A 12,636-nucleotide genomic window follows, 5' to 3' on the forward strand; every position below is an offset into this window, starting at 1 on the left:
CTCTTGTTAACTAGCACTGTTGTAAGCCCAGACATTGCGACGTAGACTTTTGCCACAGAACCAGTGAAGAGTCCTATGGCTTCTTTATTTATTTATTTATTTATTTGCAATATTTTTTAGCCGCACCATTGCCAGTGGCTTCTTAAAGACTAGTCAGTTTTATTTGGCATTATTATTATTATTATTATTATTATTATTATTATTATTATTATTATTATTATTATTATTATTATTATTATTATTATTATTATTATCATCATCATCATCATCATCATCATCATCATCATCATCATCATCATCATTATTATTATTATTATTATTATTATTATTATTATTATTATTATTATTATTATTATTATTATTATTATTATTATTAAACATTTATAGCCTGAGTAAGCTCTCCAAGGCTGCCATCCACAAAAATGTATACCAAACAAAATGTGTTTGGCTTTATGGCATCACAAGATGTTTTCTCACACAGAGAGGCTGCTTCTCCCGCTCAAAATAACCAAAAGGGGATATTCATTCATTAATTATACCACCCCATTAGTACAAAAGCACTACTTCAGGCAGTTTACAATCAACTGAAACAATAAATGTAAATAAAAACATCTAAATACTGTAACAATCAGCACATTGAGTGGTGGAAATATAAAATGAAATATGGCATGGGCATTTCACCATGCAGAGCAGCAAGGAACGGGTCATGCGGGGCTGCCAAAAAAGCAGTGGTTTCAGTGATATTTCAAAGGAGGGGAGGGAGGGGACCAGGCACAGTTCCACCAACAGTCAGTTCCACCACAAAGAAGGCCCTACATCTGGTAGAGGATTTCTTGGCCTTTCCCTGGAGAGGCTACCTGGAGGATCATGGCCTGGGAAGTGCTAGTGGGTCAGGTAGATGGCCTTAGGGAAATGCACTCTGCCAAGGAATGTGGTCCCAAACCACGAAGGGCTTTATAGGTGATCAACAAAACCTTGAATCTGGTTTGGGAGGTGACAGGTAACCAGTGCAGGTGGGCCAAGACAGGGAAGATGTCATCAAACCTGTGCACACCAGTCACCAGTCTGGCTGCCATATTCTGGACCTGTTGCAATCTCCGGATCAGACCCAAGGAAAGTCCCACATAGAGAGCATTGCAGTGGTTGATGCGGGAAATAACCAGTGTGTACACTAATGTCCTGAGGTAGTCTTTGTTCAGGAAGGGGCGGAGTTGGGAAAATATGTTTCAAGTGTATGAAGGCAGCTCCGGACACAGCCATAACCTGGGAATCCCAAGATAGAACCAGGTCCCTCAGCACACTTAGATTACAGACTTGATTGCTGACCAGAAGGACAACACCACCCAGTCTAGGGAAAATCCCACCCCTCACCCCCCCCTGTCCAAGAAGACCCCCAGGAGCAAAATCTCAGTTTTGCCTGTGTTCAGTTTGAGCCTGTTAGCCCCGGTCCATTCAAAAACTGACTCCAATCAGATCTTTATTCCTTTTCCACCTTTATGCCACCTTTAGCTCCTTGGAAGAAAAACAGAACCTAGATTGCAACAATGTTGGGGGGGGGAACCCCATACATGGTTACACTGGAATATTTACTGCATAACCTATGAAGAACATTGCAGACTATTTCACAGTTACTGTTATGTCTCTGATTTCACTTCTCATTATTTAGCAGGTAGTTTTAAGTATTACGAATTGAAAGGGCAAATCAAACTGACTCCCTCCAAGAGCAAAATTGACTAAACTGAGTTTACTGTACTTTGGTAGATGACCCTCTTGAAAAGATGATAATGCTAGAGACGATTAAAGGCAGGAGGACAAGACAAGGGCTGCAAAAGAGATGGGCCGACTCAATAAAGCAAGCCATGGAAGTCTGCTGCATTTTGGGGTACTTTTTGTACCAGCCAGCACAATGTAGTGGGGCATAAAAAGTCCCATGCCATGGGGGGGGGGGCTGTGTCATGATGCAAAAAGCAGAAGTGGCTTATTCTAGTGTCAGAAGGTTGCTCCCCCCATCCTCAGTGGAGGCACTAGAATTCTCAGTGGGTTGAGGAAACCCAAGACTTACTAACCCAACTTGAATCTCTTATGACATTCCCATGTGCTCAGAAAATACAGTAAAAGTCTCCCAATGCATTTTTAAAGGACTCAATCTGGATGAAGGTTAAGCCAGTTTTGACAACTTCCAGTTGTTCAGATGCTGTTAAGACAGAAACTCTCCATATTCCGTGCTAAGGTTGACTAGGTTTGCAAATTACTTGTATTGACTGAAAACTGTTTTCTTTTTAAATGCCATGTTCCCTTTCCTATATCAGTGTGTAAAACAATGTGTGCAAAAGGTGTGGACTTCCTGTACATTCAGCCAATATTGCTAATTTTTTTAAATCAACAATAGAGATGTCACGTTCACTTGTGTGCTACTTTATCTCATTATTCCCCTTTGAAGGGACCAAGGTCTAACATCTGGCTTTTACAACATGGATTCTGTCAACAAAAGATCAGGAGTTTCATTTGTCATCACCAACAGGTTTGAAGGAAACTAGATAGTGTTTGCTTTTGCAGCCATGAAAATTGCATCACTCTTTGAGAAATATATGAAGAATTTATATAGCCATTTGATTAACAGAGAATGTTTTTTTAATATCACAAACATACAAAACAGGCAAAAACATATATGTGGGGAGGTGTTTTCCATACAGTCATATCCAATATATAGTTCTGACTACTTAAACCATATTGCCCTACTAACATATTTAAGCCATACTATATTCTCCATTCTTTATCTGTATGTATATATACGCATATATATTTCATATCAATGCTTCGAATATTAAGTTCACTACAAACCTTCCTGATTTATAGTGATTAACATACAGTGGTGCCCCGCATAGTGACATTAATCCGTTCCAGGATTAACGTCGCTATCCAGAATCGTCACTAAATGGAGAGAAAAACCCCATAGGAACGCATTAAACTCCGTTTAATGCGTTCCTATGGGGGGAAACTCACCGTTGAGCGAAGATCCTCCATAGTGCCGCCATTTTCGCCACCTCGGTAAGCGAGGGCAGCGCATGAAAACACTGCAGGCGGCCATTTTGTGCACCCGGTGGCCATTTTGGAACCGCCGATCAGCTGTTTTTAGAACATTGCAACGCGAAGATCGGTAAGCGAAATGCTTACCGATCATCACAATGTGATTTTCGGCCATTTAGATCATCACAATGCGATCGCATTAGCGATCACAAAAAACGTGTCGCTATGAGGATTCATCGTTAAACGGTGCACTCGTTATGCGAGGCACCACTGTACATACATTATCTGAATTATAATCTTAGACCAATATCCATCTTCCACTCAACAATTTCTATTATTGTATTTAGCATGAAACATTCTAGTTTAAGAGTTATATATGCTTATCTATTACCTATATAGATGAAAGTCCAAAGTTGTTAACAATATGTCTTAATATAGTTATTCAACAGCAACAACAAAATTTGTAGATTATTTTTCCTGCACCCTTATCACTCCAATTATATGGCAGAGTATCAATGCTTTTGCAATCAACAAAAATCAATATTTTAAAGAGAAAAAAGATATATATATATACATATATCTTACAATAACTTCATAATCAACGTGAACATTTCTAATTAAATAGTTATATGTACTTATCAACCATTTAAATCCAAGAATGACCAGAATTGCTGACGGTATATTAACAGCATTAATTTATGTATATATGTGTACCTTTCAATCAATAGTTTCTATTATGTTCAAGTAACTTTCCAATTTATTATTATACTTATCAGCTCCATGTACAACATGGATTCTCTCAACAAAAGATCAGAAATTTCGTTTGTCATCAGCAACATGTTTCTTTCATGAGCAAAGTGGTGGAGAGGGTGGTGGCAGACCAGCTTCAGCCACTCCTGGATGAAACAGATGCCCTGGATCTGTTCCAGTCGGGCTTCAGGCCGCGCCACGGTACAGAGACGGCATTGGTCGCCCTGTATGATGACCTGTTGAGGGAGGCTGACAGGGGCAAAACGTCTCTGTTGGTCCTCCTCGATATTTCGGCGGCCTTTGATACCGTCGACCACGGTATCCTCCTGGGGAGGCTCTCTGAGCTGGGAATCAGTGGCCTGGCGTTAGCCTGGCTCCATTCCTTTTTGGAGGACCGTCCCCAGAGAGTTCAGCTTGGGGAGAGTGTCTCGGCCCCGTGGAGCTCCAATTGTGGGGTTCCACAGGGGTCGATTATCTCCCCAATGCTGTTTAACATCTATATGAGGCCGCTAGCTGGGGTCATCAGGGGGTGTGGAGCATCGTGTCACCAGTATGCTGATGACACCCAGCTGTACATCTCCTTTTTACCAACTGCAGGTGATGCCGTCCTGTCCCTCCAGCGCTGCCTGGGGACTGAACTGGAATGGATGCAGGAGAATGGCCTGAGGCTGAACCCGGACAAGACGGAAGTTCTGAGGGTGGGGGCCCCAGTGGCTGGTGGCTTGGTTGGCTCTCTCTCGTTTGGGGTGGCGACCCTGGCTCCAGTGAGTGGGGTCCGCAGTTTGGGCATACATCTGGACCCGATGTTCACCATGGAAACACAGGTGGCATCGGTTGTCCGCTCCGCCTTTTTCCACCTTTGGCAGGTTGCCCGGCTGCGGCCCTATCTCGACATGGGGGCGCTCACTACCTTAGTGCACACGCTCCTAATCTCAAGATTAGATCACTGCAACGCACTCTACATGGAGGGAAAAAATACCATCACATTTCTCTTACCCTGGCTAGACTGCATTGACTGCCCATTCGTTTCCATAGCGACATCAAAGTTCTAATGCTCACTTATAAGGCCCTAAACGGTTTGGGACCTCGATACTTGGCGGAAACCCTTCTCCCACCAAGATCTACCCGGACCACCCGCACGAGCCAGGAGGTGAGGCTGAGGAGCTTGACGCCGAGGGAGGCCCGAAGGGAGAAGACACGAAACCAGGCCTTCTCGGCTGCGGCTCCTCGCCTTTGGAACAATCTCCCTCCCGAGATTCGTGCGGCCATTTAAAACATTTAAACATTTAAAACTCAACTAAAAACATGGCTTTATGTCCAGGCCTTCTCTCCTGCCAGCATTTAATCTAATTTAATTTATTTTTCTCTTTCTTATCTGTCTATCATTTATGATTTTTGGTATGTTTTGTTTAATAATCGATGCTTATGGATTTACATTACCACACTTGTATATATGTTGTTGTTAGCCGCTCAGAGTGGTATAAATATACCAGATGGGCGGGATATAAATCAAATAAATAAATAAATAAATAAATAAATAAACACATTGAAGGAAACTAGATAGTGTTCACTCTTGCAATTGTATCAATCTTTGAGAAATATATGAAGAATTTACATAGCCATTTGATTAACAGGGAATGTTGATACATTCTTAGCTTGGATGTTGTTTTTGCAGGCCACAATCTATATGGTCAGCGTACTCTGAAGACTCAATGCCACGTGGTCCATGGAGAACCCCACTTGGTCCTCAATGAAAGACTAGTTGCCAAATTTCCTTGCATTCTGGGCTGCAAAATTGTTGCAACTCAAGACCTTTGTACTCCCTTTTTTCCACACTCAAAAGTTAATGTTGAAATGACTCTTTCATCATAAAATCTGTATAAACATTTAAGCTGTGTGTGCCTACATATATAAATATGCGAGGAAGGCATAAAAACACATACTGCGCCTACCAGCAGAATCCAAGACTCACCTACAGCCTGGGTAATTGCAGTCACCTTGGACAAACCCCATTAAGACGATCATGAAGGCCCTTGGAGGTTTCTTGCTCCTCACTCTGATGATGTTCTTCCTCTACTCAGGTGAGTTGCATTTCCCATGGCAAGGGTTCCCCTTTTTGTACAGATTTGCCTTTTACAACTCGATTCCCATTATACACTTAATCCCAGAAAGGAATGACAATAATCTCTAGACATTATCAAGGCCTTTTCTATATTGAACGTTTCAAAGGCTTCCATATAAATACCTGAATTAATTACTGGAAGACAACTGTCCGGATGGGTTGCCTCTGTCACATGGAGATACTCTGTATCTGTGCAGCCCATTCTTCAGTGTTCTTGCCGCTCTCTACGCTGGGAGCACAATCCTCTTAAAGCCTTTCCTGATCACCTCCACATGGGACCGAATGGAAGTTGAAGCACAGATTGTATGGCCACAAGTTCCACTGATCAATGGAATTGGCTTCTAAGTAGATTGCTTTTCAATCAGTCTTATGCAAAAAACAGCAGCATATTTACACTTATTGCTGAAAGAATCACTCACAGATTTCATTGTCTTCCTCTCACCTGGTCAGTCACTAGGGGTAAACAGGCATTACAGTCCAAAAGAGGCAAAGTGGGCAGAAGGAACGATAGAGTTCCTATGATCTGCTGGGCAGATTTTCTTTCCTTTTCCATTTTTAGCCTTTCATTCCCCCCCCCCTTTCCTTCTGAATCCTATCAATAGGAAGGGAGTAAGCTATGTAAGCTTCAGGTTTACATCTTTGCAGGAAATCCCTCTTTGCTTACAAACCTTGCTGGAACATAATGGAGAGGGCTTTCTGGTAAATGGCACTATACTTTGTTTGCCATCCTGAGAATGGTTGGATGCCCAGGCCAAAGGATGCCATTTAGCTTGCAGCCTAAGCTGCATGCTGGTGAACCTCACTGTGACTCTAAAGTCATTTTCTTGTATTGAAATGGATGCTTCCCATTGAACTTCTATGGATTTGCTGTACAATATATAGTTACACATAGTACTGTATGTTTTATTTTTTAGATGCCGCTCTTGAAACAAGAAATCTAAAGGTGAGTATTCATTATGTATTCTTACCTCCACCTGCAGTAGCTTAAACAAATGGATACCTGTTCAATTCTGCAGAAAGCCACACATTCTGTTTTTCTATATGGCAGAGTATCAGAGAATGTTAAGGACTACTTTTGGAATTACATAAAGAGATTTGCTGAATATGTGACCCTTCGAAATTAGAACAGAAATGGTCTACACTCCATCATGGAGAAGCTGCTGGAATGACTTTTTTAAAAATATATATATTAACACTTCATTTTCCATTCTGGAGCTCCAGATAATTTACCCACCATGAAGGGGATCCCACAGAAGCCTCAGGATCTTTGGGAGAGGATCAGAAATGTTTAATTTCTGAAAAACAGCTGCAGCTGGGGACATCATCATCCATAAGTGATGTAACATCTGGAAACAAGATTATAGACAATTAACTCTTTTCTTCTTATAATAAATAATTCCAGACAACCTCTCCTAGTGGTTTCATGTTGGTGTAAAACAGCATAGGGGACAAAAGAGGTCCGTGAGGGACCCCACAGGCCAATGGCCACGATGTCAAACAGGAGTTGCTTAACCCACCACTGCTGCCATTGCCACTCCACACAACCTTCTCCCTTCCAGGAAGGACCAGTACTTAAGTACTTAATTATTTCTGAGAAATGGTTATGTGAAGTCTTTTTTTAAAGTAACTGTAATGGTAACTATGTTCTGAACTTCTGCACCCAAGTGCTGGGTTTCTTGCATTCACAGTTCAGAGTGATCTTTTACCACTGTAATACTAATCACAATTAAGGTTGAGCTAGCATGGTGACGGAGAATGTTAATGCTGTCCAGCTACTTTCTGATCAAGATAAAACTAATCCCACTTGCACTGGCTTTGTCTATAGGTCTATTGTAGTGGGTATCCAACAGAAATATGTACTCTGGAGGAACAAGCTCATTGTGGTTCCGATAACATAACATACGGCAATAGGTGTATGTTCTGCAACGCATATATGTGAGTACATGTTTCAATCACAAGGGGCATCTGAAAAGAGGGAACAACATTGCTCTGTATACAGACTATTTAAAAGAAATGTTACAGTTTAAAGAATGTTTACTTTGAAAGAATTTTATGATCAATGAAGCTCAGAAGTGTGTGTGTCTCTGTGTGGGGTGTCTTTCCACCTTTGGTGCCACCAGGAAACATAGCAGTAGTGAAAAAAAATTGAACAGATTTCACCTTGCCTTCTTCAGAAGGCAAAATGGTGAACAGTCTGGATCCAAATGAAGATGAACCAAGTCCAAACCACTTTGGGCCTGGTGATGCTGGAGATTACCTAGCCTTACCCTTGCACAAGCCTCGCTGTTTGCCAGTATTGCAGCTGCATCCCTGAATTTGAGAAAGGTTAGATCTTAGAGGACCTCTGCTTTTCTCTCTCCCTGCCATTCTCCACTCCCCCTCCAGCTCTTCTATTAGCTGAACTAAGGCAGCAGTGCAGGTCTGCCACCAGTTTATTCTACTGGCAGATGTCCGAGTTCAGTTGACAGAAGAGAGTTCTTCTGGCAGAAAAGGCTTGTTGTGCCTAATCCGGACCTAGCCTAATCTGGCACTGCCAAGTAATCTTTTAATTTATTGAATAATGTGAAACTTTGCATCTTTTGGATTCTCACACTGAGTTCTTGTCTTGGCTGTCTCTCACCAGTCGGAGTGGAAAAAGACTTAGACTGAAACATATGGGAAACTGCTGATAATCTGAAGCTGCACATGAATAAGAACATTTATGACAAAGAAGAGCCATCCCTCTTTATCCCTTGCTTACAGCATCACTTCTTTCAATTGTAAACTGATGAAAACCCTCCAGCATTTTTATTTGATTTATCAATAAATGATCTAAACAGCATTATATATTTGGGATCTCTCTTTTTTAAAAAAACAAATAGCTCTCTATAGCATTTTAAAGTTTGAAATACATGCCGTACGTTAACACATATATTCAAAGTTACTGCTTTTCTGTTTTTCTGATATGCAGCATAAAAACATTTACTCACAGGGTAGCCATTTCATTAGGCAGCGTAAGGAAGCAGGCAAAGGGTAAAAGATCCTCCTTTCCTACACACATTATTCGAAGGGCCTAAGGACCTTTCGAGGCTGGCTGTTTTGGGTGTAGAGTGGATCAAAAGGCTACAAAAGATCTTTTTAGTCCAGGGGAGGGGGGGGGAGAAGAAAGGTGCCACTTGTCATGTTCCTTCCATCCAAATAGCAAACAATCCCTTGAAATCTGAACAGCTGCAGTTAAGCACTTCTGATTGTTTGAGGGTCAGAAGGAAGTTTTTAAAAAATTACATCACTCCTCACTCCCTTAGTTTTCAGATATATCTATCGATATATGTATTTGATGGGTACATATCTGGAAGACGTAGCAGAGACAGAAAACATTATCTTGCCTGTAGACTCTCAGAGGTATCTCCTTAAAAGAGTGGACCACATTCTGTCAGACAGTCATAAGATGGTGTGATTTCTGCTCCTTGCTCTGGCACTCTTTGCCTTGTACTCAGGTGAGTCATTCATCATATTGTAAAGGAACCTTGTTTCATCAAACAAGCCATTAGGAACTCAGGCCATAGAATGTCTTCCATGCCGCAGAGGAACACAGTGATCCATCAGCATTCTCAGAGCTGCTTCACTTCTCAAGAAATGACTCCATGTATGAAGTCCTTAAAAAATGCAAATGTTTGATGTGTGAACTTGATACTAACAGCTGGAGAGAGGAAACTCCATCATTGCCAGTTTCCAGAACCACATGACACGGATGTCTGTTGCCCTCCATGTAACAATTCATGTGATAAGCTGCATGTAAATATAAAATCCTACTTGAAACATCAACACAAAACAAACAAAAACAAAAAGCAGTCCATGTTTCTGGTGGTCCCCGCGTGGCTGCTGGAACATAAAAAGTAAACCTTGGGTGCAATTCTGTGTATATAGGTGGAAGTCCCAGCAAGACTAAATTTCAGAAAAGGGGAGTTGAAAAGTCTAAGAAACACCCCCTTCAATTAGTTATTGTCAACTTGCTAAATAATTTGAATTGCCCCGATAATCTTCATTTTAAGTTTCTGTCAATCAATGATATTATCTTAATTTTGCACATTCCCTTTTGTGCATTACCTTTTGAAATATGTAATACACTATCAGATAAAGGATATTCAAATTTGTGGCAAAGAAAATTATCTCCAAGAAACTGAGAAATCAGTTGTGTTTATTTAAAATTTGTTGTTTGTTGACTTCACCTAAATACATTTGAATACCCAAGCTTTAACCCCCCTACCCCAATCATATGCCTTAAAACTCACATTCAGCAAAAGAAGTTGCAAGAAGGGAAAATGATGGGAAGACATTCCTAGAAAGAATTGGTTCAGCACAGAGACAGGGTGCATAAGGGACTGCAGAAGACAAAGATTTGGGTGTATTCTGCCTCCAGAAAATGGAGGAAAGACTCTAAAACTATTGCTTGGTTCCTTGTTGGTACCTTTAGAGGCTGGTATATCAATTTAAAAGATGGGCTGGATAGCCCAGTGAATCAGACATCTGGCTGTAGAGTTTGACTTTGCACTGTGCCTCCCAGGAGAAGAGCCATCTTGTGTAACCATGAGATAAACTTGGAAAGGGTCATCGTAAGTCAGAATTGACTTGATAGGATGTGATTATTATTATTATTATATTGGTAAAAATACAGGAGAGCTGATAGCTTTTGTAATGTAAGAGAAGAAGGAGGAGGAGGAGGAGGAGGAGGAGGAGGAGGAGGAGGAGGAGGAGGAGAAGAAGAAGAAGAAGAAGAAGAAGAAGAAGAAGAAGAAGAAGAAGAAGAAGAAGAAGAAGAAGAAGAAGAAGAAGAAGAAGAAGAAGAAGAAGTAACAGCAGCTAGGGTCAAAATGTTTTAATTGTTGTTCCACTGACTCATTCATGGTCTCTAGGCCGTGATGAACACTGTCCACTCACCACCCAGAAAATACATTCAGAGGGACCTAAATCAGAACTTACTTTAATGAAGACAAAGAAGGTTTGGATGTGACTGCTTTCTTTCAGAGCATAGAGCATTATTTAAAATATTACATTTATGTACTTTTTCTCAATGTAATGTTTAGCCATGACTCAGAGCTTTTACACCATCGTCATTACCATCTCCACCACCCTAATTATCATTAAGAAAAATGTGCCTAAAAAGTAAAAGTCCCCACCCCAAAATTACCTTGAACAATGTTTTAAAAGTGCTGTTCTCAATATATGCAGATAAGAATATGCTTTTCGCCTTCATTGTACTATTTTAAAATGTTAATAGTGTCAAAGTAACAAGCATCTTCTCACTGGTGGCATATAATACTCCTGTTTGTTTGCCTGCCATGTTGGAGCTGTGTTCAAAAGGCAATGTTTATTTTCACCCCACAGTGAGAGATCTTCTTTGGTTTAAAATAAAATGAGATGACCAAAGAGACATTTTCTGTGTCTCATTGTGTTACAATTTCTTGCCACACAGTGTCATCATAGACTCTGTTTCCAGAATGGGTGGCTTCTCTTTTCTTCCCGTCTGATTTGGACCAACTATAAAACAAGACACTGGGATCTCCTTAGACAAAGGAGATTCATACAATAAAGAAATATGTTACTTTGGAAATTTGGGGGGGTAGAGGGGGAGATTTGCCCACAATCTGTTGTGCAGTACCTGGTCACCTTAAGTCAAGGACAGTATATAATTTTGTGATGAGATGGATTTTTGTGGATGACTTGTGAGGTTAAGTATCTCCTATGCCCTCCAGAATACAGGAAGTTTGCCAAAGAGAGGAAAAGAAAATGGAGACCCTTTTCCTTACCCATTGTGCCAGAGCAAGGAGCTGCTTATCACCTACATGGAGTTGAGCAATATCAAGAGTAGATTCTGTTACATACAGCACTGATGTTACCTGTCTGTCATGGGTTTGGAGGGAAAGATCCATCCTATGGGGAGTGGAAGGCGGGACATCAGGAGGAGGGGCTGTACTGTATATATATGTGAAGCGTGTGTGGAGAAGTTTAGACGCTGAGAGACGAAGCAGCAGCTGGGAAGAAGAAGCTGGTGTGGGAGTCGGTGTGTCAGACAGGGTACTACTGTGTGTCAGTCAGTACCAACCTGATAGGTTCAGGTGTCTGTTGGTTAGCCAGAACTGATAGGTTCAGGGTCTGTGCTTCAAGTTAAGTGTTCTGTGTGAACCAAACTGTGTGCCTGTATGAATGAGACTAAGCCACGTTACTATATCTTATTCACCTGATCATTTTATTTTGCCTGTGTGTTGTTTTAAATAAACCTTATTCTTTTATTTGTTTAAAAATCCATCCCTGGTCTGTGTGACTTCTTATAGGGAATGGTTGGTGGCAGCTTAGTTAACGTGTGGCAGATCCCAGTAGGTCTGGGTTTGTCACAGATTCATCATACTCGACTTGGTTTTTACAGACGGTAAACTATCTGAACTGAGGAAAAAGAAAACTTTAAGTAAAATCGTAGACTGAGTTGCTGGCCCCAAAAAGGAAGGCGACTAACAGATTATCCCTTTTAAAACCACCCTATTTCCCCATGACGCTTCAGCCACTGAAGAACAAGAGAGGGCTCAGTGTATCTCGTCTCACAGCCACTTTGGCAGCCATTTCTCAGAGCTGTAGGGCAAGGAGAAAGATTTGTTTGTTTAGAGAGACTTTTAGTGTTCTGAAGTATCCTTCCTTTTCTTCGGTGTCCCATTCAGCCCAGCTTTCTAAACTTTTTTGAAACATTATTCCACTTGTAGGAATGA

The sequence above is a fragment of the Pogona vitticeps genome, chromosome 2 (assembly GCF_051106095.1).
Source record: "Pogona vitticeps strain Pit_001003342236 chromosome 2, PviZW2.1, whole genome shotgun sequence".
NCBI classification, from domain to species: Eukaryota; Metazoa; Chordata; class Lepidosauria; order Squamata; family Agamidae; genus Pogona; species Pogona vitticeps.